General features: G+C 38.2%; 1 protein-coding gene across 2 annotated transcripts in view; it reads left to right on the top strand.

Moving 5' to 3' along the window:
- Nucleotides 1-2,541: 2,541 nt before the first annotated feature.
- The window catches only part of ARHGAP24 (Rho GTPase activating protein 24), a 487,442-nt gene continuing 472,745 nt past the window's right edge, over nt 2,542-17,238 (top strand). Inside the window, exon 1 of one of the 2 annotated variants that reach the window (XM_032239858.1) lies at nt 2,542-2,984. The gene's annotated coding sequence lies outside the window, so the exon portion shown is untranslated. Of the gene's footprint in view, nt 2,985-3,102; nt 4,453-17,238 lie in introns of those variants that run through there. The other variant, XM_032239862.1, reaches the window with a different exon arrangement.

The following is a 17,238-nucleotide window of genomic DNA, read 5'->3' as shown; positions in this document are numbered from 1 at the left end:
ATCCAGAGGTATGACACAACCTCCCTGTAAATACTGAAGTCCTTCAAACTCTGCGGGCCATTTATACTGACCTTTCATAGACTTTTCTCCTAAAGGTATCTAGGAATCCTGGAAAGTACCCTCACCCTTGAATCATTTCTGGGTTTTGTAGAGTTTGTTTGAAGCACAACTTTAACTCAGAATTGAGGTTGACTGGTAAAATTCAGCTTTAAGTAATCCTTTGGGCAAGTTCCGAGCAGAGACCCAGGGAGCTGAACGACAGACACCACCTCCCTGGAGTTTGTATCAGTCACAACAGCATTCTCCTACAATTAGAATCAGATTTCAAGGGTCTTGTTTAAGAGTTTTTTCTCTCCTTTAAAGATGATACAATACATATAAGGGATGTCTCCTGGTCCCAATTAATCTGCAATAAGAGAGGAATAGTATAGTCAGAGGCCAGGGAACAACCACACAGTTTCTAGTTCAGGTTATACTTTCTTGTCACAGGTTCCTTGCTAAGGGGCTTCTAGAAAAGGAATGCAATGGTCCATCTCTTTCTGCAGATAAGTAGGAGGGGAAGAAGAGGCTTGTATTGGTGGGTATAACTTCTTTCCTGTCCTCTTAACTGTCTAATCCCAAGGTGACAACCTTCTTCTCCTTCTGTGGTACTTTCTAGCTTATGATAATAACATATATCACACACACACCAACGAAGTGCTATCAGTTGGAAAGGGTGGAGACAGAACCAGAAGATGGGAAGGAAAAGGCCTTGAACACAGGGTGTGTGTGTGTTAGAAGTGTGCCTTAATCTTTTGGGCTAGGGACTACCAGTAACCATCCTGGAGTTCAGTTTTCTATCACTTTGAGACTAAGCTGCTGTGGTAATACTTGTTAGGTCCTGAAAAAGTTACTGACATGATGGTTTCCTGTTTTTTTGTTTTTAAATGTCCCAATCTTGAATCATCACAATTATTGGCACTTGTTGTCCTGAGGCTTTTGAGTCTATCAAATGTGACATTTCATTTTGGTTAATGTTATCATTGTCCAGCTTTTATCTGAAACTGCCCATCAACTTTCACCTGCCAGGGTGCTGCTAGAACAAGTGAGGCCATGTGGGTTGATGGTCACTTATTTGCACCAATTAGAAAATAAGCCACATTACTTTTGGCTTAGGAATTCCATGCACTTTTTTTTTTAAGGGAACTATGAAATGCAATTATTTCCCCCACATAAATTAATTTGATTCATTAAAGGGCTGAGAATTCTCCTGCCAGGAAATCAAATTTACAGTAGAACCTCAGCATGGGATGGGGTAGATTGGTTTCTCCAAGAACCTGGAGCAAGAAGATAAAAAGGAAAAGCGTATCAGTGTCCACTCAGTCTTTTATTTTTGTGTTTCTGAAACTGAACATGTGCTCTTCTTCCGTATCCTTCTCTCACTGGATATCCCTAGTGAGGACACCCCCATTCTGTGTCTTAAGGGTATCTCGTGATGATTTCTAAAACAGAGTTGTTGGTTTTTTGTTTTTTTTTTTTAAGTAGTAGTCATTGTTTGAGATGGGGTCTTACTCTGTCACCCAGGCTGGAGTGCACTGGCACAATTATACTTGACTGTAGACTTGACCTCCTGGACTCAAGGGATCTTCCCACTTCAGCCTCCCCAGTAGCTGAGACTACAGGCATGCACCACCACATCCAACTATTTATTTGTTTATTTACGTATTGAGACATTATTTATTTATTAATGTTGCCAATTTTGGTCTGAAACCCCTGGGCTCAAGCGATCCTCCTGACTCTGACTCAGCCTTCTGAATCGCTAGGATTACAGGCGTGATCCACTGTTAGTGATCTTCTAAAACAGAGATCCTTACAAACCTTTTCAAAATAATTGGACTCAGCATGCTAGGTAACCAGAACTGTAAGATCACAATTTGAAACAGACGTTGTAGTGATGGTGGGAAGAGAGGGTCTGCATCGAAACAATGGTTACTACTCTGTCCTTTTGTCCCATGTTGTGTAATTCCTAGAGTTCTTAAGCCACCAAAGTAAGAAAGTAATTATACTCTGAATTTCTCTAAGGCTCTAACTGGAGGGCGTACATCTAAATTTGCATTTCAGGGAATATTGGTTTAATGGCCCAGGTAATTCTGATTGGAGATATAAAATTTTAGCTAGATAAGAGAGTTGGTAGAAGCAAGTAAAACCGGTGTGTAGGGTTTGGCCAAGGAAAGGCAGAGCTCCTTGAGGGCAGGAGACATACATCCACAAACCTTCTCGAGCCCACAGCCCCGGATCTGTGACCAGCAAGTATGTATGATGCACATGAAAGGAACGAGGGATGCCAGATGCGGAGGAACCAGGCAGGGCGCATTCTGTCGGGGGGTGGCGGGGGGTGTGGCTCAGGCTCTCAGATAACCCAGGCATTGGGAGGGCGGGGCTCCTGCCGGCCTCCCCTGTAGAGCGGCTCGAGTCCTGTGAAGCTACCAGTTGCCAAATGAAATCTGAAACCTCGAGCTGTGTCTGAGGGTTGGCCCCACTCAGTTGTTCCAGCCTCTTGTACTGTATATTTACACATTCACACACAATCACCCTTTCTAACTTCTGGGACTCTTCTTTGCGCAACTGCTAGGATTTCTCAAGTGCATGTGGCAACGCAGCCCAGCTCCGGGTAGAAACCAGCAGGGCTCGGGAGAGGCTCGGAGACAAGGGGAGCTGTCAAGGCTGCTGCGGGGGCCGGAGAGGAGCCTGGCGCGGGTGACTGGGCGGCTGGGGGAATCCCCCAACGTCCCACCGCGGGCGCGGCTCTCTCCGCCGCCTGTTTCCTCCGAAACCCGCGCCGCGGGGCAGCCCAGTGCAGGGGGCTCAACGCTTCCTGCTGTAGTGGGAAGTAAAGAAGCCTCACTACCTCCTTTTCTTTCTTTGCATTTTCTTTCTGCTGGTTCTGGGAGCCGTTTCCTTCGGAGCAGCAGCCTGTCCCGCGTCGGTCTGGAGCTCCCAGCAGGGTAGGTGACGCAGGCGCGAGGGAGTGCGCGGAGCCACCGCGGGAGGGACGGACGCGGCTGCCTGTGCCCGGGGAGGGGGCTGCTGGGGAGGGGAGGGACCGCAGGAATGCCAGGCTGATGTAGCGCGCGCGCGTGTGTGTGTGTGTGTGCGCGCGCGCGCGCTCATGTTTGTGTCGGTAGACAGCATGCTGGTAGTGTTTCTGGCTTTAAAAATAGATGGAATTAATAAAAACTCTTTGTATAATTCAATTTACTTTCCTAGTATCCATCCTTCCCTTCCCCCTGTTTGTTTCCGCTGGTGTCTTATCGGAGTTCCCTATATAACAGACGCACAGAGAAAGGTTTTAATTATGTGTGTGTGTGTGTGTGTGTGTGTGTGTAAAAATATATATTTTATATGTATAGAATGTACGTTTCAAAGTATTTATAAATATATAGTATAAAATATATACATATATAATTGTAAACACAAAACGTTAAGGAATCTGGTGAATTTGAAGCCACTCAAAAGATTTTTGTCTAGATTTTTGAAAAAGTAACATTTAATGATAAGCATGTAATATGCTCTCATTAAAAAAAAATACTTTAGACTGCATTCCTTTTACAAGTGCCCAAATAGAAGGGAGATAATGTTACTCTGAATTCCTTAGAGAGGTTAGGTTTTCAGTATCAAGTAGTAATAGGGAGCCCAGACTTCTTTGTAGACTGTATCAAGTTGAATTCATTTGAATTAAACATTACCTCCAAGTAATTTCTGTTTCCAGCACATTTGTTACTCTTTTTTTAACTTTCAACAACATCAATGTTTCATCTCTCCCTAAAAAGAGGAAATAAATAAATCGTGCTGAGTATTTGATCGTGCTTATCCATAAATAAAACAATATGTGTTGCTGTGTTTACTAAGTAAGACAAATTCATTGGAATCCAGGGATATTTGCAGCAGAGTTTAAGAGCTTTACTCAGTTACTGAGAAAAAGATAGACATACAGATTAAATGCAAACAGTCTGTCCCCAGTTCCAATTAGAACTCAAAACCAATCATTCAGGGCAAAATGGTTAATGCTATTGAACTGGGCATTGTAAAGCAAAACACACAGAATTAATGTATTAGAAAAAGCCAGAAAACAAGCATAAAGTCACAGCAGACTTGTTCAGATCTCACTCCCCCTTTTACATTTCTTAATACTTCCTCTTCTCTGGGCGTATTTCAACTTCTAAGAGAGCTCAGTAATAAAACTCCCCTTTTTATCTTCCCTGACTGCCTGACCTTCAGGTAGCAAGTCCAGAAATTACTTTTTAGAGCCATTACTGAGTGGTCTTCACCTTTGACATCTTGGAGGGCCGAAATATTGACAGAACTTTGAAATAAATAACATCCTACCATTCACTGGAGGTAATTCTTGGTGGAAGACCTTTAAGTGGAAATAAGAGACAAACTGAATCTTTCAGATCTGGAATTTAATTTGAGGTATGTGGAAGGAATACAAAAGAAGTAAGATACTAGGAAAAAGAATCTATAGTTCTTTCTAAATGTGAAGGAGCTGTTGAAACTCAGACTGTCCTTGGCTTTCAACTATATTACTTGATTTTATTACTTCATCTCAGGGGTTTGGATTTGAGATGAGGGTGATTTCTCTGTAATATTCTTCTGAGCTTCATATGCCGTGGATCTGAACTATTTTGAAAATATAAGCCTGATAGTAACTGTGAAAGAATTAAGTTGTCTAGAAAAATAATTCACTGCAGAACAAATAGCAATGCACTCTTCCAGACAAGAACATAGATTTAGGTGTAAAAGTGTTTTTGGCTTAAATCCCCCTGGAAATCCTTTCAACTTTTGCTGGGGATAGTAATGGAGTAATGGCCAAAGCTCTAAGAGCTTTCATGGATCATGGCTTTATTTATTGTGTGATCTTGGACTCTCCAGGGTGAAGGATAGGGAGGGGCAGGAAGGGTGAGGAATGTGCAACAGGTGGTGATGAGTAGTTGAGTCTGATTATTTTGCTGTCTTAGCCAAAGTCTGTTGGTGTTTACCAACAGTTCCCTTAATATTTTCACTATGACCTACTGGCCCATTGACGAATGTTTTCTTTCTGGCCTGATTAGAGTCTGGGTTGGTTTCTCAGGGCTGAAAGCAGGTGGTGCTACTGTACAATTCAGGCCATGCATTTGTTTCCTGTTCTTAGTGTGTTCGGTGTTGTAGCACCATCTTAGTTGTTTGTAGTTATTTTCCTGTGAATTTTATGGCTGGAATTGAAGGGTTCTTTTCCCGTGAATTGAGCTATGTCATGCTGATTCTTTCTTTCTGACATGTTTCAGTTTCTGGTACAAGTGGATGCTTTGGAAAAACAAGATGGGGAAGGTGGGTAGAGCCTCAGTTTGGAGCCTAGTAAGAAGAGACAGCCACCCAGTTGGTTGTATGCGGGTGTGGAGGAGGTTGGTGACAACAAGAGCATGAGACATCCATTCTTCACCGATTGCATTCTACAGAGGAAAAAGCAGAAGATATTTAAAATAGAAAGATGTCTGTTTGCTCTTAAGGCCATGTCTGAAGGACTAAGATCTTTCCCAGATACAGAAAGAGATTTAAAAATACAATTGTTAAATGGTTAGCTTAGCCGTGAGGTTAACGTTCTTCACGTGAAGAATGGAAGCCTCACATCGAGCTTCGCAATGGTAACCCATCTGTCTTTGCTATGCAAACTCAAACTTTACAAGGTTCTGATGGCTTCAGCAGCTAAGTAAAAGCACATTTGGAAGTGAATGGATTATTGTGATGAAGAATCAAAGAATATTCACTTTTCAGTGGTTATTGTGTACATGTGTGCTTTTAAGCAGCATCTACACTTCACTGTGGCATTGCTACTATTAATCTTTACAAAGTCCAGAACTAACTGTGTAAGTTCCTTTTCCTAAAACTTTCATTGGATCCCAATGACTTACAATATTTAAACTCTTTAGTATAGTTTCTAAAAGCTCTTCCAAGCTCTTTCTTTTTACCTCTTCCTGTACAAGGGCTCCTCACTGTTCAGACTTCTGATCTCTGGTTCATGGATTCATTCTCCTGGAATGCCCTCTGCCTGAAAGTCCCTCTTGATTCTTGGTGGCTCACTTCCAGTGGAACTTCCTTCGGGAAAACTTACCCAATTCCGTGAAGAATTAATCATTTCATCTTGTCTGCTTCTGTAGCATTTTGAACATACTTTGAATAATTGTTGCAGTAATTTTTATGTATTTCCCCTGGCCACTCTAACAACTACTGTGAGTTCCTCAATGGGTAGATTGGTGGTGGGGGAGCCACCTGAATCCAAGCCCCCAGCCCAGTGTCTGAAACATAGTAGACATCTGTTAATGGTTCCCCAATAAATGGGAAAGTAAAGTCATAAATAAATAAAGTACTGGTGCACTCCAACTTATGAAGACAGTTATATCCCAAAAATCCATATGAAAAATGTCTGTTTGGTCCCAGAGTTCATTTTTCAAATGTAACAATGCTATGTAATTAACTTTCCAGACCAGCCCACACATGCCTATTTATTTTCTATAATAGATGAAATATTGTGCTTTTGCAAATCTAAAGCAAAAGAAAGACAAACAAAAACTACTGTGAAATCATCTTTTTCTCTTGGAAATCACAAAGTACACTTGAGCTTAAAGAAAACAGAAACAATTATAATAGATATACATTCTCCACAATTGTTTTTTATATTGTACTATGAAATCTGTAATATGTGAAATCCCAGTGGGAGGTCCCGGATTTGGCTGTGAGGATTAATAATGAAGTTAAATTTGGAGACACTACTTATGGAATGGGCAAAAGTCTTAAACAAAATAGAAATAATAATTTTGGTTATTTAATAATTATCTGGAGTGCTAGTGCTTGAGGGAGGTCAGATTTAATTAAAGGAGAATATGGAGCTGGATAGAGAAGAGGAAATTTAGAGGGACAGCTTCTTTCATGTTACTGTTTCTTTATTATATTGATTTTTTTTCATCTTGTTTGAGCACTGAGACAAATTCAAAGTTTATTACTGAAAACGATTGTCTTTAGCTGCAATTATTTTTGCTGACTAACATGTAGAAAAGGTCTTACACACTGTTTAAGCTAAAATAAATATAGGCTTATTTTATTTTCAGAGGAATGTCACGTGCGTACCTGCCATTCAGCACGTGGATAATACATATTTTGATCAAGAATTCATATGTGTGTTTCAGAGTGTTGCCAGGGATTGAAAGTTCAAGTTGCTCCTTATTCAGCATCTCTGAAAAGCCTGGAACTACCATCATTGATATTTAAGAGTAATAGTCCAATTGCTAATTTCTCTAAGTTTTCTAAACTCTCTATATCAAATTACTAACCAGAAATTTACTTACTCTGGTCACATTCAACACTTTTTTGTTAAAATGTCCAAGTGTCTTTATTACACTATGCTTTAATATGATACCCCCTCTTTTTTTTTCTACTGAGAGTCATTATAAAAGTGATGAGCTGAAATGGAAAGAAATATCTTGGCACCTAGCGTTATGTCTTTTAAATTCTTTATATAAGGATTTATATGATAAATTCCTCTTTGTCTTGACTGCTAGGAATTTTTTTAAAGTATGTCTCTTCTGATTAACTAGTGGGCTTTTTTTTTGTTTGTTTGTTTGTTTTGTTTTGGTTAGAAAAAAGACAGGCTAAGAAATCACCATGCTTCTCATTTTAACTTGTCACTCAAAAAGCTCTGAACTAATTTGATGCTCAATTGTATGCTAGTCAAGGTTTTCCTGTGACATGCTTTGCATCATCTTATTCTCACTTTTAATACACTTATGATACCCATAAGTGTACTAAGCTAATTAAGCTGAGTTAAATTCATGATGAAAATATATTAAATAGCTACATCACTGTTTTTTCCTTGTTGATACAATTAGTTAAATATTTATGAATTTATATGGTATAGCTTTAGTTTTTTGGAAGCAATAATTTTTTTCCAGGTCATTTTTTTGTAGTTCCTCGAAACATTTTGGATACCGCTTTTATACTGCCTGATAAATAAAATGACCTTTCTCCAAAATGCTACATTTTTTAAAAAGCTCAGAAAAAAATCATGTTTTAGTACCTTTGAATGTAGATACTAAGGCCAAACGTGAGTTTTTTTTCAATATGTGTATCACAAATGTATAGAAGAATTCCCTTAGGGAAGTCTCTGAGAAATGCAAGAGTAAACCTTTTGTTTTTTCTTACAAATTGAATCTATCAATAAATTGAGTCTGACGGAGCTGTAATTAGGGCTGTTTTCAAACCACCAAATTGAACCTTCAGAAAACAAAGTCATTTTTCAAGTTCTCCAAAGGGAGAATTTAACATTCATTTTGTCTTGAGTTTTTTTTTTTTCCTCTTTCTCTTTGAATCTAAGACTCTTGTAATAATAATCACTCTAATGAATAAAGTACTTCTACATACCAAGTACTCCATGAGATACTTTTACATGCATTACTTCTGATTCTAGTAGTAATTTGGATTAGTAATTCTAGATGTAATCTATGTTATATTTGATCCAGATATTTTTGTTCCCATTGTATGGGGATGTCTAGGTTCAGAGAGGTAAAGAAAGTTACCCAAGGTAATGTAGACTTGAACATCAAAACCATATCTGCATGAGTCCAAATACCCTGCCATATTTACTATGTCCCATTCCTCTCATGCTTTTCAATTATGAATTTTAGAATAATAAACTGTGTATTTCATGGGTTTGGCATATAGGATAAGCCCTGATCTCAATATGATGTTCATGAACTGGCCTCAGAGTTCTCTTGAAGGTCTTTTAGATGACAGCATTCTAGTGCTGATGAATTGGCACCCCTGGGATGGGTTACCACTACCAAGGTTGGCTAGTGAGAAAAGAGGCTCCATCTACTACAGGCCAGTAACGGAATCAATCTGTAGTGATTAGCTTAACCAGACTATTATCTGGTGAGAAGGGAACAGGAAAGGTATGGTCTACAGAGATCCAGTCATCTATATCCATTACTTAATTCCATGACATGAGGATTACGTCTTGGGAGCACTGTGAGCAGCAGGTGGAGACAAAGAGGAGGCAAGTTGTCCCCAGTTTAGGACTAGAGGCCCGGCTTGGGAAAGCTGAAATACAACCCAAAGGATGATTTCTTTGGGGATAGCAACTGAGAAAAGAAGAAAGTTGGGTTAGTGGTGTCAGTAAGTCACTGGGCACACGGAAATGAAATGAGCTACAGGGAATGGGATTTCAAGGCCAGTCTTTCTCAGAGAAGGTGCATTTATTAGAGGAATTGTTGGAGTGCATCTCACCCCTGTTTGAGGAGATACCTAGAGAAGAGAATTCTGTAGCTACATTGAAGAATCATCTTCAATTCTTTCATTTTGTTGGGAATATCTGTTGTAAAAATTTCTTATATGAAGGAGTTTCCAGCAAGATGACCTGGGGGAGTGAAAAGAGCCTAATGTTATCTTATTGCAACCTAATTGTGTAAATCCAGGATTTAGCCACACAAATACTACCTTCAGTGTCATTTTGTTTTTCACAGCCCATTATGTGTCATGTGTGTCATCTCATGCGTTTGCAGTTGTGAAATGGTAAAGTGAAATGTTGGTGATTGCATATAACATCATGTATGGGGTGTACAGTAGGTCTCTGCTTTCTCATATTTCTAAATAACTTGTTGATTAGAGATTTGATTTATTGGTGACAACTTACGCTTTGATCGTGGAATAACTTTTCAGCACCTATAGGGTTAGGAAAGGTTGGTGGGTTCCCAGGAGGAGCTGGGGTCTTTGTGCCTGGAGACAGGTAGAAGCCATGGGCATTGTCTCTTGAGGAGCTCTGAGAACGCCTGCACAACAGTTCAAGCTACTGAGGGAGGATAAAGGGGGAAGAGCAGAAGCAACGTCATAGGATAACAAGTGCCAGAAGCCAAGAAATCAGGAGAAAAGGCAAATCCAGAGACAGTACCAGGAACGAAAAGCCAAAGGAAAGGGAAAGGAAACAATGTTTGATATGGAAATTAAGAATGCCCTTTCTATGTAAGAATAGATAACAATGATTGAAGACTTACTGCATGCCAGTTTTGCCCTGTGCTTGACATAGGTTATGTCATTTAATCCTCACAGTTCCTATGTGAGCCCTATCTCTCTTTTATAGATGGGAAAACCGAAACCTAGAGAGGCTTAGTAGCTTGCCAAAAATCACACAGCCACTATGTGGTAGATCTGGGATTCAAATTAAAGTATGTCACTCCAAGAGAGCAACCTTTACTGTTATGCTCTGGAATTAGACCTATATTCTAACCTGTTGCTGCTATAATTAAGCCCTGCAACTTTGGGCAGATTGCATTCACTGATTTTAACTACAGTTTTCCTTTTCTGTAAAGATGAGCATTTAATAACACCAACTTCATAGTGTTAATGTGAGCTTTTAATTTATGAAATGAGCAATGCATGGAAAGACTGGAGGGGTGTCTGGCACCTGGTAAATATCAATACAAGTTAATAGTTATTATTAAAATCATTGACAAACAGGGGAGTCCTAAGCAATATTTTTCAAATTGTAGGTCTTAATCTAACAGTGGTCATAAAATCAAATTACTGGCTTATGACCAACATTTCTTTCTGAATGAAAAGGAATAGAATAAGATAGAATGAATGGAAAAAAACTCAGTTTTCATCATATGTGGTAAAAGTAAAAATTGTTTCATATGTTTTAATGTGTGTGTTTATGTGTATCTAACACACTGGGTAGAAATGAAAAATGTGCTTCTGATTATTTATAACAATAATTAAAAAATAAGTATTTTTAAAAACCTTTAAGGGAGTAGTCCTCAAGTGTGGTACCAGGACCAGCAGCATCATTGGTTCCACCTGAGAAATGCGAATTACTAACCCCCCCGCCCCCCACCCAGGACCAGCCACTGCCTTTAACAAGGCCTCCAGGTGATTCTGATGAACACTAAAGCTTGAGGACCACTTATCATTCTCAGGTTGTATTTGGAAATCATGAAAAAGCTAGATACTTAAGATATATCTAAATACTTAAGAATGAATACAAGTGTGCATTGATATTGTATTGATTAAAGATTTTAACTCATCACAGCATGCTGTCCAGTGTTTGTGTGACTTCAATTTCGTGTAGGTTTCGTCCCTATTTTCCTATGCCGTCTACTCATAGTGCCGCTGGGTAAGTCCCATAGAAGTCAATTAGTTTATATGTGAAAGGATGCTCACTAGTTAGATTCTGTACCTTCTAGAACTACACATTCTTTGTATGTAGCCCTGAGCCTGGGGAATCTAAATTATATTCAATTTGAAACATTTTAATGATGATAGTTCTGATGCCTAAATGAATATAAAATTAGAAATTATTAAAAACTCATAAAAGCAGCACTCGATATTTTATTAATTGACATTTATTTTGAAAAGCACAGGCAGATGGGAAATTGGCAATCCAGTTAATCCAATAATAATATTTATGATAAAAAATTTGATATAAATGGAAATATAAATTTGTGCACTGAGAATTTTTTCACCTCAAAGAAAACGGTATATTTAAGGTATTTATTGATTGCATGTTATTAAAGAGCAAGCAGATAAATATTACATTCACCTCTGTTTGTTTGCTGTGTGTCATGTCATTTACTGTTTTTGTTTTTCTTTGAGACAGGGTCTCACTTGTTGCCAGGCTAGAGTTTCGTGGTGTCCTCTTGGCTCACTGTGCAACCTCGACCTCCTGGGTACAAGCAATTCTCCTGCCTCAGCTTCCCGAGTAGCTGGGACTACAGGTGCGCACCACCACTCCTGGGTGAATTTTGTATTTTTGGTGGAGATGGGGTTTCACTGTGTTGGCCAGGCTGGTCTCAAACTCCTGACCTCAATTGATCCACCCACCTCGGCCTCTCAAAGTGCTAGATTATAGGCATGAACCACCACACCTGGCCGTCATTTATTGTTGTATTTGGTTTATAGTTGGTGGGCTGTATTTGCTTTAAGGCTTAAAAATATCTGATTTGAAAACACTGCATCCAGATTCACTAGAAAATATTTGAAGGTGTTTTTTCCCATCTTTTTTTCCTTAAAAAAATAGTGCCTTTGATTTTTAAAAAGTAGGCTTTCAGTAGGTATGTATATTAACTGTAAGTTTTAAAACGTCCTCCTTTATTTTTTGTTTAAATAAATGCTATGGTTAGAGAAAAGTGAGGAGATTGAGAAAATATTTGGGAAGATGTGGACTCTAATCCTACCTCTGATATTAATTAGTGTCTAATAACTCAGGCAAAGCACTTTGTTTTTCTAGACTTCAGTCTCCTTACCTATAAAATAAGAGGGTTACATTGTTTCTAAGGTTGTTCCAACATTGAAAAGTCTATGCTGACAAATGGCAGTTTGTTTCTTTTGAACATATATATTTTTTTTTTTTTTGAGGCAGTCTCAGTTCATCACCCAGGCTGGAGTGCAGTGGCGATCTCGGCTCACTGCAACCTCTGCCTCCCGGGTTCAAACGATTCTCTTGCCTTAGCCTCCTGAGAAGCTGGGATTACAGGCATGCGCCACCATCCCTGGCTAATTTTTATTTTTGTATTTTCAGTAGAGATGAGGTTTCACCATGTTGGCCAGGCTTGTCTCAAACTCCTGACCTCAAGTGTTCTGCTCACCTTGGTCTCCCAAAGTGCTGGGATTACAGGCCTGAGCCACTGTACCTGGCCATTTTGAATAATTTTGATAAGACTTGGCTATGTGTATGCATTTGGCAAGTCTCTGAAAAATGGGTATATGATTTTATAGAGGAATGAGGATCTGGAAGACATAGCTATCAATTGATAAAGTTTGGTGTAACCATTCCCTGACAGATTTCATGTACCATTGGGTTAGTTTTCATCAGCTGTGGTTTTCAGGGGATATGTGATACCCTAATAAGGAGGAATTTGAAAATGATGAGGGTGTTTTCTTTTTTATCATGACAATGATTGGATGAAGCTACTGGCATTTAATGCAAGGGTCAAGATACGAGATGTCCTGCAATATGTGTGATGGTCTGTCACTACAATGAATTTTTCTTCCTCAAATATAAAAGATTTCCTCATTGAGAAGCTGGCTAATTAAGTTAAAAGATTGAGTTTTAACTTTATATTTGTAAAATCATCTGGGAAACTGGAAATGAAGTCACATACTTTCTGCTGTTTCAGTAAAACAAATGCAAACAATATCTATTCTTAGATGACAACTGGTGTTTATGATGCATGAGAGAGAACAGCCTTCAGCTATCTGCACTATGTATTGACGATGCAGTAAGAAAAGTAGTGAAAAACTTGGTTCTGTTAGTACCATGAGCAAATATAACTTAAGGACATACTAGGAATAGTTCCTTTAAGTCAAAATTACTAGTTTCTTGATGACAGCCATATTTTTAATGAAATGGCTTACAGAAGTTTTCATTCAATGTAACTAGATATTTCTTGAGTTCAAATAAATGCTATGATGAAAGCATTACATGCATAGATTTCATTCCCTGCGATAAGAAATGCTACTAGCTTAACAGTGCTATACACTATACTGAGTACTTCCTGTCCCTCCTCCTGCACTTTTGTCCTGGCCTCCTCCTGCACTTGTCTTGGCTTTGTAGATTCTGGGTCAGGCTAAGGATAAAGCTCATTCAGCACAAGTGACTCATCTAGGGCCTTTCCAAGAACCTTTGTAATGTTTTCAAATTTAAGGTGAACTTTGCTTCGGCAACACTTAAGTTACAGGACCATTTTCTTAAAATTCACTTCTCTCTTCCATCTTCTTGCATTTGTCAAGGCCTTGGTTTGCTGGGTTGCTTGTGTGTATTTTTTTAAACTACTGCTTCTATTCAGCTGTGAGATACTGTGGGTATGAAAGGTGTTGTATGGATAAAATTGTTGCCTAGCAAGCCAAAGCCACCTTGATATTTTCCACGAAGAAAACTACTGATTCCCCTGACTTTTTTTTTGGTGAACCTGAGTCTTAACACCTCTACAGGAGAGGGGGAAAAGAGAGGTGTAATTGAAATGTATAACCCCACCTTTCCTATAAATTTGGTGAAAATTTGGGTTAGAGGAGAAGATTAAAATTACAGAAATATAAATAAAAAGTCTTTTGGATAATTTTTCATTTTTATTATCTATGCTAGGTCGACACAATAGCATAATAACACATTAAAATTTATTCTACACGGAATATAGCATTGTAGGTCCCCTTAGAATAAATTCATAGAACTTCAGAAAAAAGCCTGCTTGGAAAACAGTTATTGCTGTCTCTCTTCCAATCTTTCCACTGGAAAATGAGTCCAAAGTTAGTTAGATGATTTGACTCAGGATACATGGTGAGGAATGAGCAGACCAGGCTCTTGAATTCTGGCAGCTGTCCTATTTCTCAGGAGCCTTTCTCACCTGGCGTTCCCTGAGAGAATTAAACCTAAATGCTCTCCTAAGACATCTGATGCATATAATGAATTGCCTCTTCTGCTTTGCAACTAGAAGGATATTAGTTTAGTAACATCTTTGACAAAATTGAGAAAAGAGGAGTCACTAGTATGATTTTCTCTGTTCCATTGTTTAGAGGAGAAACTTTTTGCCTGAAAAAAGAGAAAGGGAATGTGTAATTAACATCTTTAAAAGTATTTTTATGGAGCTTAGATTAACCTTAAAGGCAGCTGAAAATTATACCATATTAATATCAAGGTATAACTTTTAACTTGTTTTTGGTTACATTTTTAAACTAATTCCTTCTACATTCCTTGTAATAATATTAATTATGTTTGGGCCCATTTAGTGTAAATTGAATATTCTCCACACTGTCGATTTTCAATTAATTCAGTCTTCAAACCACATCAGAATTGTACATATTTTATGCTCTTCATGTGCCTGAAAAACAACAAATAAGTAAGTCTGATGGTATTTAACATTTAAGAGGTTTCATGCAGAAGGTAAAAATAAAAACATAAAATAACTGGTTAATCTCTTTAAGCACTGCCTTGACCAATCAAATAATCACTGAAGAATGATGAGAGAATGGATGAGGAGGGAAAAAGAGGATTCAGCTCATGGTGACTGCTGTGCAAATCTGAGAAACAGAGAAAGTTCTTTCTGTGCAGGGCTTTTATTATCTCTGTTTGCGGTCCCATCCTTGACTGTTTAATTTGTGGAACATTCCAGGGAGTATCCTTAGCTTCCCTGACATAAGCCTGAGACTGAGGCTTGGCAACTCAGAGGGACTCCTTTCTGAAACAGGAGAGGCCAAACAGAGCAAGTTGGCTGTGCAGCTCATGGCTCAGCTGGGTGAGACAGACTCTTCATCTGGAGCAAGGTGAGCCCTTTGTGCAGCTGAGCTGTGGGGTGCCAGAGCATGCTGTTCCACATACCTTTTCAAGAGGCTTTGAAAAATACAGGATGCAGTCTCAGAAACACTGAGTTACTTCTGTAGCTCAAAAGAAATAATACTAAATGCTTAGATTTTCTTCCAACATTTGCTCATGGCTCAATGGTATCCCTTCTGGGCCTGTGCTTCTTATGTATATTTCCAAACAAGAATAGGACACTAGTGGCTTGTGAGGGTTAGAATTTATTTGTTTAGCAAATAACACTGGGACCAAATATAGAGCAATAATAATAGTGGCATGTTTTTACTGCTGTTTTCTGTTAGTTTGATGTAATGAAGATTTTCTTAATCTCTTAGAAATAGCCATTAAGTAAAATAAAATTATATTGAATTATTTGGTGGAAATGCCAAGCAATTAGTGTATGACATCATTTATGAGCTGTATTATTAATGTGAAATGCTAAAATAATTCAGCAACATAAATGACATGTAAAGGTCATATTACAGTGGGCCTGGAGGAGGCAGAAATGGGAGGGAGAGGGAGAAAAAATATATATGTCGTGTTAAGGTAGAATGTGATAAAATTACTGGTGATATTTTGTGTTAGTCTGAGATATGCTGAATTATAGTTTGTGATGTTTTTTGTCAAGGTAGTCAGGGAACAGGTCTAGTGATTGCTTACAAGATTAGAGATTGATTCCTGATACCAATGTTGACCCATAAATTGTAGCCAGAGTAATTAAGACTGTGTTTAAAGCCTTGGGGGCAGGCAGCAGAGGTCTCTGGTTCACAGGGACCAGGTTGTGTTTTGCCTTAAATCTTGAGCCTTCGTTCAAAATAAGGGTGTAAGATGTTTTTTCTTGAGTTGGTAGTTTTTTTCCTTTGCAATTTCCTGGTATTCCATTGTTAAATTCCAGACAATTCTCTTTAGAATTCATTCATACATGAATCAGTTTACTTTTTTTGAGAGACTGAATTTTGTGCCATAAAGGATTTTAATAAGAGGCAGGGAAGCATCATTGTTTTCTGACTGTAAAGAACTATAGTTAAACAATCGAGCCATAGAATATTTGTTTGGCAGCTTTGGGGAAGGTTTTAATTAGCCCCAGCTCTTGCTAGAATAATGCATTTACCTCTTGCAGGTCTATGAATTTAGCACTTTTTGTTTGTGGTAAATTAGTGGCCTCCAACTAGTATTTGAAAAAATCGAAAAGATTTGTTCCCCCACCTCGACTTCCCAAAAACAGAGCTTGTATGATCTATAAAAGCCTTGGTAATTGTACAATTTATTAATAAACATTTCCCCACAGAGAACACTCAATATAATTCCAAAAAATCTCAGATATTTCTCATCTTTGTGTATCTTTGTTTATTTCAACAAAATGCTTCTTTCTGCAAACTCCTATTTGCCTTTCATTAATATGATAGGTTTATCTAGTTTTACACTTCCCTGTTATTTAAGCAAGATTGAATCTTTTTTTTTCCACCTGCGATTGGTATTTATAAGGGTTCATACATCACTTGCAACTTTAGGTTGGTCAATTATCTTGTTTGTCCCCTTGGATGTTATGGCAAAATCGTGCATAACACCAAATATCTTGTAATTTACCACATAAGAATAATGCTTGCTTGGGCTAATTTTATGTTGATAACTTTTTCATAATTAATCATTGGTTTTAGGTCATATGTTTTTTAGCTCATTGATGGCTAATATAGTATATTCTTCCATTTAAAGTAAGCCCTTAAGAAAATAACAGTTTTGTTCTCTCATTTCCTCTGCTAATTCCTGTGTTTAACTTTAAATATCAAATTCAGAAATATGATTACAAAAATAAGTAACAGAAACGAATCCATTCTGTTATTAATTGCCACTTACTGTTCTTAGACTTTTTCACTTATTTTTACTAA

Source organism: Sapajus apella, unplaced genomic scaffold, assembly GCF_009761245.1.
Source record: "Sapajus apella isolate SASKATOON/1434 unplaced genomic scaffold, GSC_monkey_1.0 scaffold45, whole genome shotgun sequence".
NCBI lineage: Eukaryota > Metazoa > Chordata > Mammalia > Primates > Cebidae > Sapajus > Sapajus apella.
This window is presented reverse-complemented; position numbering and strand designations above follow the sequence as displayed.